The sequence below is a fragment of the Schistocerca americana genome, chromosome 1 (assembly GCF_021461395.2).
Source record: "Schistocerca americana isolate TAMUIC-IGC-003095 chromosome 1, iqSchAmer2.1, whole genome shotgun sequence".
Lineage (NCBI taxonomy): Eukaryota > Metazoa > Arthropoda > Insecta > Orthoptera > Acrididae > Schistocerca > Schistocerca americana.
Window position 1 is genome coordinate 614,214,041 of NC_060119.1, and position 14,857 is coordinate 614,228,897.

Here is a 14,857-nt window from a genome sequence, read left to right on the forward strand (position 1 = left end):
TGTGTGGCCAAGGTTGGCGAACCACTCACTCGGCAATCCACGACCATAAGGTTTCAGTAGTTCAGAGATCCGGAGTTCGTGGGGACCAGGGCAACGATATCGAGATAGATCTGCAGCCACAGAGGCAACGTACAGCCTTGAGTTACCTTAATAAAATGTAACTTTGCGGAGACCTCGAAATAAGGGCAACAGACATCACGCTTAACACGTCAGGTATGTACCTCCTGCTGTCCAGTTTACCAACAATGTGAATCAGAGGTTGTCGTGTTGCACAATGTCTTGCAGGGTAAGTTTCGCAGAGACGTAATTGTTAAGGAAAAAATTCGCCACTTTGCGCCGTTTCCAAGTTAATTATCATTGAAGTCAACCGGTCAGGTGGTTGTGAGCACTTATTCTAGCAGCTTACAAGAAAGCATTTGTCTTAGTTGTTCTCACAGCGTTGACAGTAGCGCACGAGATTGGTCAGCCCTTGGCTCGGGTTCGATCCTTCCTATCGTCCCATGTCCAATTTTTTATCGCTGTCTTGTTCGGTTTAGGAAACCAAACGAATAAATGTTTGGCGACACCGTCTCTAAGAGGGCCGCTTGAATTTTTCGCGCGCAACGGCCTGATTGGCTAACTTCAACGCTAATTAATTCGGAAACGGTGCAGCGTATCGAATATTTTTCTGAAGGATTATTTCTCAGCACAACGTACCTTGTAACACCCTAACAAGCTTTTCAGAGTGACCTCCCTGTATATGCAATGACAACCTCATACTACCACGATAGATGTGGGGCCCGACGACGATAACGATCGCAGTCTAGCAACGTTCGTTCTCATCGGAACCTCAGCATACGGATACATCCATCATGATGCTCTGTAGCAGACAGACACAAACGACGATATAGTGTTGTCGTCGGGGGACACACCGAGCTAGGTGGCGCAGTGGGTGGCATACCGGACTCGCATTCGGAAGGACAGCGGCTAAAATCCACGTTCCGTTATCCTGATTCAGGTTGTCCATGATTTCCCTAAATCGCTCCAAACAAATGCCGGGATGTTTCTTTGAAAAGGGCGTGGCTGATTTGTTCCGTGTCTAACGACATCGCTGTCGACGGGACGTTAAAACCTAATATTCCTTTCCTTCCTATCTATGTAAAAATGGATGCCTAAACAAATTTCGGGCTTGTAGCTGGTCCTCGTTTAATTCATTACACAATATTTCGGCTGGGCATCTGCCAGTCATCTTCAGGTGAGCCATGGAAAACTGAAGAATACTTATTCCGTACCGGCCTATAGAGCGCGCTGCGAGTTTTCGGCGCTTGCATGAAAATTCAAGTTGACGGACGGACCACACTTCCCGGAGACAGCGACCTCGCTGGTGGAACTTCGGAGCTCAGCTGTCGTCCTCTGTGTTACCGCTCGCCGCGACCGTTTGTGCGCACTGTCGTCTTCGATTAGAAAAAAACCGTGACGATGATGGGATTCTACCCACTGTCAAACTGGTAGCCGCTATCACGGTTCATCACACTTTCCGCCAGGCGCATTTTCACTGATTCTTTAATAATGGAGTCCGAAAAAGATGTTGTTGTGGTCAGAATCACAGTTCTGTCGTACTCCATTGAATGTCCAGTGGAAATACGGTTTTCAGCAATAACGGACTTTCCTGGTTGCAAAAGGCGACTGAAGTGTCGAAGCTCAGTGCAGCGTTCTTTCAGTCTGTCCTATCCACAGACCACACAGTAATTTTGTAAATTTCAGACCTCCGCAGTAACAAGTCGTGCTTCACCGTTCCCAAAAGGTCGACAATCTATGGTGGTGGACGGAAAATCACTTTCACTTGAAATTTACAGAGGATTCTTGCTATTTTAAACAAAATGTTTCCCATAAAAGGAAGAAAAGCAAAAGATTTTGCCGGCGTGGTCCGAGCACGGGGCTCACAACTCGAACCGCACGTCACTGTTAAGCACCAATGAAGGACTGGGTCCCTTACTTCGATTGCACATAATTCATTAAGGTCAATCCAACACATTTATTTCAAATACATAAATGAAGTTACATTTGAATCTCTCTGACGTTAAACAGGAATTAAAAAAAAAAAAAAAAAAATTCAATATCAGCTGATTTAGTGCGTGAAGCACGATTTAAGCCAATAACCAGGCAAACGAAATTTGAATCTGTCTGACACTAAACAAGAATAAAAAAACAATTTCAATATCAGCTGATCTAGTGCGTGAAGCACGAGTTAAACCAATAACCAGGTAAACTAAATTTGAATCTGTCTGGCATTAAACAGGAATTTAAAAAAAAAAAACAGTTTTTTTATATGTTTAAATTACAGCATTAAGGAATTCCAAAGCTTTCCCTTTTCTAGGCGGAGGGTGAGCCAGAATCACAGAATGCCACAAAAAAACAGTTTTGCTGTGAAATCTTACAGGACACCCGGAAGCAGTAACAGACAAGGGGTCGGCACCCACAAATAACACAGGCTAAGAGTCAGGCTGGGAGCACATCCTACGAGAACTTGTTCACACTATGCTCACCACTAACTGTAGACATTCCGGCCGAACATCCGCTTGCGGTGGCTGCCAGAAGGACGAAGCAACCAACAGGCCCACGCCGTGCTTCTCACACAGGCACCTCAATTTGTACAAACATCTGGGCCAACACCAACTCCGGACTCCCCTCTCACTGCGAGGCTTGGCACAGTTTATACGAAATACCTTCCAGGCAACCAGTAACCGCCGCAGGAGTTTCACGATTCGCAAACAGCCCCAGCGTAACAGACATCACACATGTGCTTACGCCCGAGCCACAACTGCGCCAGTCTCAACGGCCGCCCCAAACCGACTGCCTGTCGCCGTCCCGCGCGCCCCAGCCGAAAACGCAAAGATGCTCGTGCCCGGGGACGCGCCAAAGATAAGCCGATCGCTGATGATCGACCAGCGATCTGGCTCACGGCGTATTCTCCTTTTTATCTGCTACCTGATTCTTGATTTTAACTGATGATGCTACGTTAATCTCCTGGGTGGAATATCCATTTTTTTCTAAGCACTTTCTCTGGAGGGCGGGCTCTCTCGGCAAACCACGCAGATCTGAGACAGTGTGAGGTCTGTTTACGACTGTTTTAAGCACGCTCATAGTTTGCGAAGGGTCGTGGCAACCTGAACACTGCAAATAAAAATCTGTCTGAGTCGGCTTACGATAAATTGAATGCCCCAGATAGCCATCATCTCTCGTCTAACCAAGACATCAAAGAAAGGCAGATAACAATGAAAGTTGAAAGTTAATATTCCTTTGGAAAGTTGTCCACTGATTCTGCCGTGGTGTGCATACACACATTCTGAGTCGGAGATATTGTTATCGCGAGTATCAGCGAGCGAATAGTTGTCGAGAGGAGTCGGAAGTGGTCGGACGCAGCGTGCGGTGGAGAGAAGCCGCTCGACAGATGAGGTCGCAGCCTGCCGTGATCGTGGCAGTAGCGCAGGAGGAGACTTTGGATTAATTGAGCATTTTTGGTAATTTCCCTTTTAGCTGGATGTAGTTGTTGCTTGCCCTGGACGGATTTTGTCACATTTGTGTATGCATACATTGAGAGTAATTTGGAAAATTGTGGTAAGTTCCTATGGGACCAAACTACTTGTGTCAGCTTGAGAGCAGTATTCGTATCTTTGTTGTGAAGTGATTACTGATTGTAGACATCGTGGAACAATTATAGTTGTTGCTAATCAATCCAGTCGAACATAAGGAAAGGTCTGTGTAAAGTTCGTCAGTGTTTAAATCATCAATTTTCTGAGTGCAGCAAATTTAAGTTTTTATTGGTTTCTTCCATTTGTACACCGCTTAGGGCTTATTGACAAAACCCCTCGTGATCATTCTATTTCTATATAAAAATGGCAGCATTTTTATCAGTAGTTGTGACCATGCATTGCAGTCTGCATATGTCGCAGTATTCCTTTTGAATTATTTTTAGCATGTTGCTGATCAGGCAGTTGCAGCGCCAAGACGAGGTAAGCTGTCTGTTGCATACAGGAGCATTGCAGTATAGTTGTTAGGAGACGTTAGAGAATATTTTGAAACTCACATTCACATGCTTAAGAATTGATTTTTTATGATTTTTAAGAACTGTAATAAATTTCTGATTTTTTTTTTTTGTTCTCAATCAGAATATTAATATTGTCAGAAATGGAACTTCAGGCATTTCCCTACGTCTTTCATCAGAAGAAATAATAATTACAAAAAAATGGTTCAAATGGCTCTGAGCGCTATGGGACTTAACATCTGAGGTCATCAGTCCCCTAGAACTTAGAACTACTTAAACCAAACTAACCTAAGGACATCACACCCAGCCATGCCCGAGGCAGGATTCGAACCTGTGACCGTATTAGTCGCACGGTAATAATAATCACAAATTTATACCTAAGTTTTTAAAAATATACAACTTTCAACTATCTTTCTCTATTTCCATGGTGAACCGAATGTCGTTATGAATAGAGATGAGATGGTGCAGAAATTCCATCAACTTACGTTCTCCATGAGGCCACACTATGAAAGTATAGTTCACATACCTGCAAAATACCGTTGGTTTAACGGCAATTGATTCAAGTGCCCTCTCCTTGAATCCTCCATAAAAGGGACGGTAACCGAGGGAGAAAGAGGGCTGCACAAGGCAACGTCGTCAGTCTGTTCAAAATAACCTTGGTTGAACATAAAACAGGATGAGTACAGAGCACGCCGAAATAAAGCAGTGACGTCCACCTGAAATGTTTTGTCAATTAGTAACAAAGGATCTGCGAGAGGGATGTTTCTAAAAAACTATACCACATCAAAGCTAACCGAAGGGCTACAGCTGCTGTGACGGAGAGCCCCCAGTTTGTTACGCTACTGGCCATTAAAACTTCTACACCAAGAAGAAATGCAGATGATAAACGGGTATTCATTGGAAAAATATATTGTACTAGAACTGACATGTCATTACATTTTCACGCAATTTGAGTGCATAGATCCTGAGAAATCAGTACCCAGAACAACCATCTCTGGCCGTAATAACGGCCTTGATACGTCTGGGCATTGAGTCAAACAGAGCTTGGATGGCGTGTACACGTACATCTGCCCATGCAGCTTCAACACGATACCACAGTTCATCAAGAGTAGTGACTGGCGTATTGTGACGAGCCAGTTGCTCGGCCACTATTGACCAGACGTTTCAGTTGGTGAGAGATCTGGAGAATGTGCCGGCCAGGGCAGCAGTCCAACATTTTCTGTATCCAGAAAGGTCCGTACAGGACATGCAACATGCGGTCGTGCATTATCCTGCTGAAATGTAGTGTTTCGCAGGGATAGAATGAAGGGTAGAGCCACGGGTCGTAACACATCTGAAATGTAACGTCCACTGTTCAAAGTGCCGTCAATGCGACCAAGAGGTGACCGAGACGTCTAACCAAAGGCACCCCATACCATCACGCTGGTTGACACGCCAGTATGACGGTGACGAATATGCGCTTCGAATGTGCGTTCACAGCGATGTCGCCAAACACGGATGCGATCATCATGATGCTGTAAACAGAACCTGGATTCATGTGAAAAAATGACGTTTTGCCATTCGTGCAGCCAGGTTCGTCGTTGAGTACACCATCGCAGGCGCTCCTGTCTGTGATGCAGCGTCAGAGGTAAGCGCAGCCATGGTCTCCGAGCTGATAGTCCATGCTGCTGCAAACGTCGTCGAACTGTTCGTGCAGATGGTTGTTGTCTTGCAAACGTCCCCATCTGTTGACTCGAGAAGTTGCTGCACGATCCATTACAGCCATGCGAATAAGACGCCTGTCACATCGACTGCTAGTGATACGAGGCCGTTGGGATGCAGCATGGCGTTCCGTATTACCCTCATGCACCCACCGATTCCATATTCTGCTAACAGTCATTGGATCTCGACCTACGCGAGCTGCAATGTCGCGATACGATAAACCAAAATCGCGATAGGCTACAATCCGACCTTTATCAAAGATGGAAACGTGATGTTACGCATTTCTCCTCCTTACACGAGGCATCACAACAACGTTTCACCAGGCAACGCCGGTGAACTGCTGATTGTGTATGAGAAATCGGTTGGAAACTTTCCTCATGTCAGCACGTTATAGATGTCGCCACCGGCGCCAACCTTGTGTGAATGATCTGAAAAGCTAATCATTTGCATATCACAGCATGTTCTTCCTGTCGGTTAAATTTTCGCGTCTGTAGCACGTCATCTTCGTGGTGTAGGAATTATAATGGCCAATAGTGTAACAAAGTCAGCTGAGTTGTACATGTGATGTGGGCATTTCCCCCCCAACAATCTATACATAGATGCTTGATGTTTGGCTAAATCATATATAGGCGCTACAATGTTGCTTAGTATTGGACGTAATGGAACACTTTTCTTACGAATTTTGGGAAGGCCTTACAGTCTTGATGGTACACAACCACATCGTCTAAATCCCTTGATGATGTCTTTAGGTGACGCATTGACTGTTCACGGTCTACAGACGTGAGTACACTGTCCATTGCGGATACCTGTCTTGCTGCAAACAAGCCCATTTCGTGACTGAAGGAGGGTGACGTGGCCCACGACCCTGAACAGCCGAGCGAACACTTCGCCTATCCTCTTGGATGCTAGTCGAACGGGGCTGCTGAGATCTTGCGTAATACTGTAACCCTACAGAACCCATCGATGCAATTTCCGCACAACAGACGAGGGGTTACGATTAATGCGAGGAGTAATATCACAGAAGCGTTATCCTCCACGATTCTGCCGTTGTCGAACTCCAACAGGTGCTATTACACATTTCTCCTTCTTACAATAAGAATAGCACAATCTTCTCAAAAACAAACGACATCCAAATGCCATTTCTGAAAGTCCGCTGCGTAATATTTCCTCAAAAACGGTACGTGCAGAGATTGGACGAAAATATGGAAACGCCAAAAACACAACGCATTACCATGCATAATATGGTATAAGAAAAACCGTTGGAATTTAAAACATCTTCCCTTGGTCTCTCGGAATGAATAAATGAATGTCCTGTATGATTTTCAACGGAATCATGCCATTGTTTCTGCAAAATACATCATGATGTCCGAGCTAGAGCTATACACAAAAACATATCCTTATAACGAAAGAATACATTTTATATTGTTTTGTAAATACGCAATCGATAGAGATAATCTCCAAGATGTGATCCTTACTATTTCGTGTAAAGCACTGAGTCGCTTAGCGCATGCGCACCAAGTGACAGAGCTGACCATTCTCAACATGTTGGCGATCTATGAAGGTTCACAAATGCCTCCCGACGTCATTTTGAAACAGGATAGTGCCACAACCCACTGTCACGGGGATGCTACTCTACTTCTCCTGAGTATTCGATCAGAAGGGGTGGAGTGCAGGCGGTGGGGGGAGGGAGGGGGGTAATCCCATTGCCTGCCCCCTCGGTCTCCCAATGCAATTCCGCTAGATTTCAGTACATGGGAGATTTATCAAGGACATTGTTTGCAGAACAGGGTCAGAGATCTGGTAGATCTGATTCAATGGCCGCAATAGAGGCCATAACACCTGTCATGCTTATGAAAATGTAGTGGGAAGCGCAGTACTGATTCGATACCTATCGAGCTAAGAAAGGTGTCCACACACAACATACGTAAAACTCCTGTGTACATTTTTTGACAAAGTTATAAGCCTTAATACATACTAAAATATAAATAAATGTTTTCATATATCTTTAGCTCGACCATCCTCCACTAGGAGGATCAGGTAACGATGACGGATGTTTTCTCCAAATTAGAACTGAGATCTGCGGACTGAGGTGGCCAGGAGAGATGCGACAGTTCATACTCGTGCTCACAAAACCAGTCTTGGGCGGTGAGAGCTGTGTAACCGTGAACCTTGTCTTCTTGGAACATAGCATCATCGTTGGGGAACAAACATTATAGCATAGGTTGGACCTCATCATCCAAAATAAACACATAAACCTCGGCAATAATGCGACCTTGCAGAGTAACCATGGAGAACATGGAACACCGCGATATGGTTGCACAAATCATCGCCGAAGCCCCACCATGTCTCACTCTTTTGACATAAACTCAGCCTGAACTCGGAAACAGTGTGAAACAAGATTCCTCCGAAAAATGGTTCAAATGGCTCTGAGCACTATGGGACTTAACAGCTGAGGTCATCAGTCCCATAGAACTTGGAACTACTTAAACCTAACTAACCTAAGGACATCACACACATCCATGCCCGAGGCAGGTTTCGAACCTGCGACTGTAACGGTCGCGCGGTTCCAGAAGTGAACAAGAGATGCGCCTAGAACCGCTCGGCCACACCGGCCGGCTAAGATTCATCCGACTATATGACCTTCTTCCACTGCTCCATAGTCCAGTTTTTACGGCTTCAGCACTACGTCTTCCTACTACAGTCATTTGAATCGCTGATCAGTGATTCTGGAATTCCAGATCGTCCTGAAATTTCCTGCTTATGGAGCTCCCTTCGATTTGTGCTGGCCTGGTTCCCAAATGCAACATTCACTTCTGAAATGACTTTTTCAGCTGTTTTCTTATTTTTCGTCAGAATCCTCTTCAATCACCGTCTGTCGCGATTACACGTCCCCGTTGTGACTTAAAGAATGACGTTTTTCTGCTTCCACTTTATGTGGTATACATCTTCGACAAGGTGTCTCCTGAAACATGAAACATTTCCCCTACCTAGCTCATGGAAACGCCCACCACATTGGTAGGGCCGAGCGGGGAGGGAGGGGAGGGGGGGGGGGTGAGGTAGTCGTAATACATCTGTTCTAAGCATAATTTTATTGTAACTAACCATCCAGTAAAATCCACTGACACTCTTGAAACCAAACTTTTAAAAACAGGGGACTGATGACCACAGATGTTAAGTCCCATAGAGCTCAGAGCCATTTTAAAAACAATACGAAATAATTGATCTAACACAATATGTCAAAAAAACTTTACTATGAAACGTTCAATTTAATTTGATGTGGTACCTTGGCCAAGAAAAGCATTACGACCAGAAATAAATAAGACACATACGCCCATCCTATCAAAATTACTGCGGTTCCTCATTCGTCTATCTTTGCTCAATGCAAACAATTACAAAAGAAAACACAACTGTCAGAATTTGGAAGGGACACGAAAAAACCATCTGAATACGGTACTTATGAGTAGCATGGCAAATTTTCGGACTCCCCCTCCCGCAGAGTTGTCTTAGTTAAATATATGCCACAGCTGAGCCACATAGAATGTGTCCGATATTCAGAACCCTGGACGACGACCGTTCCAACGATCACAGCTCACTATAGCTCTAAAAGCTTAATGATCGGTACTATCCACGGTGTCACCGATACCGACCAAAGGCATCTTCTGTCCGGAACACGTCGTGTAGCAGGTAGTACGGGGCTCCGCTCATCCGTCTTGTTCCCTGGTTGCAACAGTGCTCCTCGTAGCCTCCGACATAATGCACGTACTACTACACAAATCATGACACACTTACGACATATTGAGACATCGCGCAGGTGCCGTTCGTGGTCAAATACAGCAGAGCCACCTGCAGGCGAGGGTAGTGTGGTGTCACCGCCAGACACCACACTTGCTAGGTGGTAGCCTTTAAATCGGCCGCGGTCCGTTAGTATACGTCGGACCCGCGTGTCGCCACTATCAGTGATTGCAGACCGAGCGCCGCCACACGGCAGGTCTAGTCTAGAGAGACTTGCTAGAACTCGCCCCAGTTGTACAGCCGACTTTGCTAGCGATGGTTCACTGTCTACATACGCTCTCATTTGCAGAGACGACAGTTTAGCTTAGCTACGTCATTTGCTACGACCTAGCAAGGCGACATATTCAGTAACTATTAATGCATTCTGAACAGATAATATTGTGAATCATGTACCGTCAAGAGCGACGTTCATCATTAATGGATTCTAATTCCTTGTCAGTATAGTCCTTCCCTTCTCAAGACAGCCTGCGTGAGCTAAAACGCGTGCATTTCGGCCTCCTCTAGTAACACGGTGTTGGCTCTTTTGCCAACACAACGGGTAGGATCTGCATTTCTGCTAAAGCATGCATTTTAGTCCAACCACTGTAGGTGGCGTTATTTCTACCTACTTCCTGAACTACACATCATTTGCACACAGAGGCATGTAGTACAAATCATGCCAGCTTGACGTTTACTATATGTCACCTTCGTAAAGTTGCATCTGTAATGGCCAGCAGTGTGGATAAACCACCGATGACAGGAAGAGTCGTAATTCATTGTCACCTGGAAAACCCCAAGGAGTACGTTGAGCGGCCTAATCGAATGGGATATTCTTCCTCCATGGACTATGGTCTCCTTGTATGTAAGTAATCGTAGTGAGTGTCTGCACAGCGTAGTGACATGCATATGTTACGTGATGATGTAGAATGGAGAGGACAAGTCCAGTAAATAGTATATTCGTCTAAATTGCACCAATGTGACCACAGGGCTTAACGTTCACAACCAACGGCAGGATAATCAACAGTGTCACATGTTGTTGTTGTCGTATGCATCAATTACAGTAATACACATTTAGCAAAACAAAATATATATATATATGAAAATGAACATGTGAAATTATATACAGCACACAAGTTTTAAAATGGCTCAGACTACACTCGGATGTTGATGGACTCGATCCAGCGGAGTACCTCTACACAGCTAACCTGCCGAATTTGACCTGTCGAAAGTTTCAATTTGCAGATGACCTGGCAATTTCATATCAGGGTGAAGACCTTTCTGAATGTGAAGAACACCTAACGAACAGCCTTACTAGATTCCATGTAGGCTTTCACGGCCGGCGTCTTTATCAGTAAACTCTTCCGGGCTAAGTTGCCGTGGTCGATCTGTAGAACTTCTTCTCCCTGACGTTTCGTTCTCAACTGCGGAGAACATCTTCCGAGGTGAGTCGACGACTGGCTGCTAGGAGCTGGGGCCGCCGCTTATATAGAGATCGTAGGGGGCGCCACCACACGTCACATGGCGTCGATGTGCAGCTATCTCTGGCTATCGTCTGTTCTCTCGATTGCAGGCAATCGATTGTCACGTGATTGATGCAACGTCGACCGCCATATCTTATCCAATTTTAATCCTTCTTCTTTACGATTAAAATTGTATTGATGTTTGTGGATTTCAATTGCCTCTCTATACATACGTGTATAATAGTGCGACGTCCTCGCTAGCACGCTTGTTTCACCAAATTTTATGTCGTGATCTCCATCCTTAAAAACATGTTCCGCTACTGCCGATTTGTCGATATGTCCCAAGCGACAGTTTCTTTTGTGCTCCGTCAACCGTGTATTGATGCTTCTTTTGGTAGTTCCTATGTAAACCCTGCCGCAACTACACGGAATTTTATATACCCCTGGGGTGGCTAGGGGGTGACGAGCATCTTTTGTTGATCTTAGGCATTCACTAATTTTCTTAGTAGGCCTAAAAATGGTCTCTACCTGAAACTTGGCTAGTACTTTTCCAATGCGATCCGTGATATTATGGATGAACGGAAGAAATACTTTTCCAGCTGATGGTTGTTGCTGTCTCCCATTTTTAGGCATTTTTCTATTTGGGTGAAGTGCTCGATTAATCTCGTTTTTTGTATAACCATTTTTCGCAAAGGCCATTCGTAAATGATTTAGTTCTTCTTGTAAGTAGCCTGGTTCACAAATATTATTGGCCCTATCCACTAGTGTTTTTATGACCCCCCTCTTTTGCCTAGGGTGGTGGTTTGAGTTCTTATGGAGGTAGCGATCGGTATGTGTACCTTTCCTGTAGACCTTATGGCCTAAGGTCCCATCCGCCCGTTTGATAACTGATACATCCAAGAAGTTAAGTTGTCCATTCTTCTCCTTCTCCATAGTAAATTTAATCTTTGGGTTGATGCTATTTAAGTGTACCAGAAAATCATTCAAGTCTTCTTCCTCATGATTCCATATTACAAAGGTATCATCCACATACCGATACCACTTCGAGGGGCTTTTTTTGGACGACTGCAATGCTTGATGTTCAAAATATTCCATGAATAAATTCGCAATTGCGGGACTCAGGGGGCTTCCCATGGCTACCCCATCGATCTGTTCATAAAATTCACCATTATACTGAAAATAGGTTGAGGATAGACAGTGTTGGAACAAGGCTACTATATCAGTAGGGAACATATTGGCTATATGGGAGAGAGCTTCATCAACTGGAACCATCGTGAACAAAGACACTATATCAAAACTGACAAGTATGTCATTAGGACCGACAGTAATTTCCCTCAATTTCTCAATGAAGTGTAGAGAGTTTTTAATATGACTCTCAGTTTTGCCTATGTGAGGTTGTAACAAAGAGGCAAGGTGTCTGGCTAGTTCTTGGGTAGGAGCTCCAATTGCGCTGACTATTGGTCTCAAAGGAACATCAGGTTTATGTATCTTTGGTAATCCATATAATCTCGGAGGATAAGCCTCCGTTTCACAAAGATACTTTTTAACTTCTGTAGGAATTGAAGACTGTTTTATCAGACGCTTGGTGGCATTCAGCACATTCGTTGTGGGATCCTTTTTCAGCTTCTTGTATGTGCTGGGTTCCAGGAGATCACTGATCTTCTTGTGATAATCCTCAGTATTCATTAAAACAGTAACATTTCCCTTGTCAGCGGCAACTATCTGCATTGATCTCCCGCAATGCCTTCCTTTCCCCTTGAGACAGATTGCTGCTGGGTGGCTTAGCTTTGCGTAATATCCTGGAGGTTTCCATTCTAATTTCATCAGCAGAATATGATGGTAACTGACGAATTCCTGCCTCTATATTAGCAATAATGTCCTCCACAGGAATCTTGGATGGAGTTATTGCAAAATTCCCTCCTTTAGACAGAACAGAAAGTTCTTCCTTAGACAATTCTTTTTCCGATAAATTAATAACCGTTTGGGAATTGTTTGGAATCGCTGTTTCCTGTCGACCCTCTTGTAGACGATCAAACTTGTCCTTCTGCCTATTGGAAGACACTTCTGCACTAATCTCCATAGATCTAAATGTTAAGCTGTCCACTTTGTTCCAATGACAAAACTGCATAGTATTGCTAATAAGTAAATGAAGATTTAGCAGTTGGCCATCACATACCGCCAGTCCTCGTCGTGTCTGATGTATCCGCTCACGTAGTAATGCCAGTTCCATACGAGAATAAATACGGTTAGCTTGTGGCGAATGAAACATTCTTCTCACTTTTAAAAACTTGGGAACTATACCGGTATCACGACAGCGTAGCAGAAAAGTGAGTGAGCAAAGTTGTTGACCTTTCTTCTTGCGTAGGTTCTCCAGTCGTCGTACCCTAGTTGACATTTCCTCCCCGTAGAGGCGTCGAATCATTCCATGTAGGCTTTCACGGCCGGCGTCTTTATCAGTAAACTCTTCCGGGCTAAGTTGCCGTGGTCGATCTGTAGAACTTCTTCTCCCTGACGTTTCGTTCTCAACTGCGGAGAACATCTTCCGAGGTGAGTCGACGACTGGCTGCTAGGAGCTGGGGCCGCCGCTTATATAGAGATCGTAGGGGGCGCCACCACACGTCACATGGCGTCGATGTGCAGCTATCTCTGGCTATCGTCTGTTCTCTCGATTGCAGGCAATCGATTGTCACGTGATTGATGCAACGTCGACCGCCATATCTTATCCAATTTTAATCCTTCTTCTTTACGATTAAAATTGTATTGATGTTTGTGGATTTCAATTGCCTCTCTATACATACGTGTATAATAGTGCGACGTCCTCGCTAGCACGCTTGTTTCACCAAATTTTATGTCGTGATCTCCATCCTTAAAAACATGTTCCGCTACTGCCGATTTGTCGATATGTCCCAAGCGACAGTTTCTTTTGTGCTCCGTCAACCGTGTATTGATGCTTCTTTTGGTAGTTCCTATGTAAACCCTGCCGCAACTACACGGAATTTTATATACCCCTGGGGTGGCTAGGGGGTGACGAGCATCTTTTGTTGATCTTAGGCATTCACTAATTTTCTTAGTAGGCCTAAAAATGGTCTCTACCTGAAACTTGGCTAGTACTTTTCCAATGCGATCCGTGATATTATGGATGAACGGAAGAAATACTTTTCCAGCTGATGGTTGTTGCTGTCTCCCATTTTTAGGCATTTTTCTATTTGGGTGAAGTGCTCGATTAATCTCGTTTTTTGTATAACCATTTTTCGCAAAGGCCATTCGTAAATGATTTAGTTCTTCTTGTAAGTAGCCTGGTTCACAAATATTATTGGCCCTATCCACTAGTGTTTTTATGACCCCCCTCTTTTGCCTAGGGTGGTGGTTTGAGTTCTTATGGAGGTAGCGATCGGTATGTGTACCTTTCCTGTAGACCTTATGGCCTAAGGTCCCATCCGCCCGTTTGATAACTGATACATCCAAGAAGTTAAGTTGTCCATTCTTCTCCTTCTCCATAGTAAATTTAATCTTTGGGTTGATGCTATTTAAGTGTACCAGAAAATCATTCAAGTCTTCTTCCTCATGATTCCATATTACAAAGGTATCATCCACATACCGATACCACTTCGAGGGGCTTTTTTTGGACGACTGCAATGCTTGATGTTCAAAATATTCCATGAATAAATTCGCAATTGCGGGACTTGGGGGGCTTCCCATGGCTACCCCATCGATCTGTTCATAAAATTCACCATTATACTGAAAATAGGTTGAGGATAGACAGTGTTGGAACAAGGCTACTATATCAGTAGGGAACATATTGGCTATATGGGAGAGAGCTTCATCAACTGGAACCATCGTGAACAAAGACACTATATCAAAACTGACAAGTATGTCATTAGGACCGACAGTAATTTCCCTC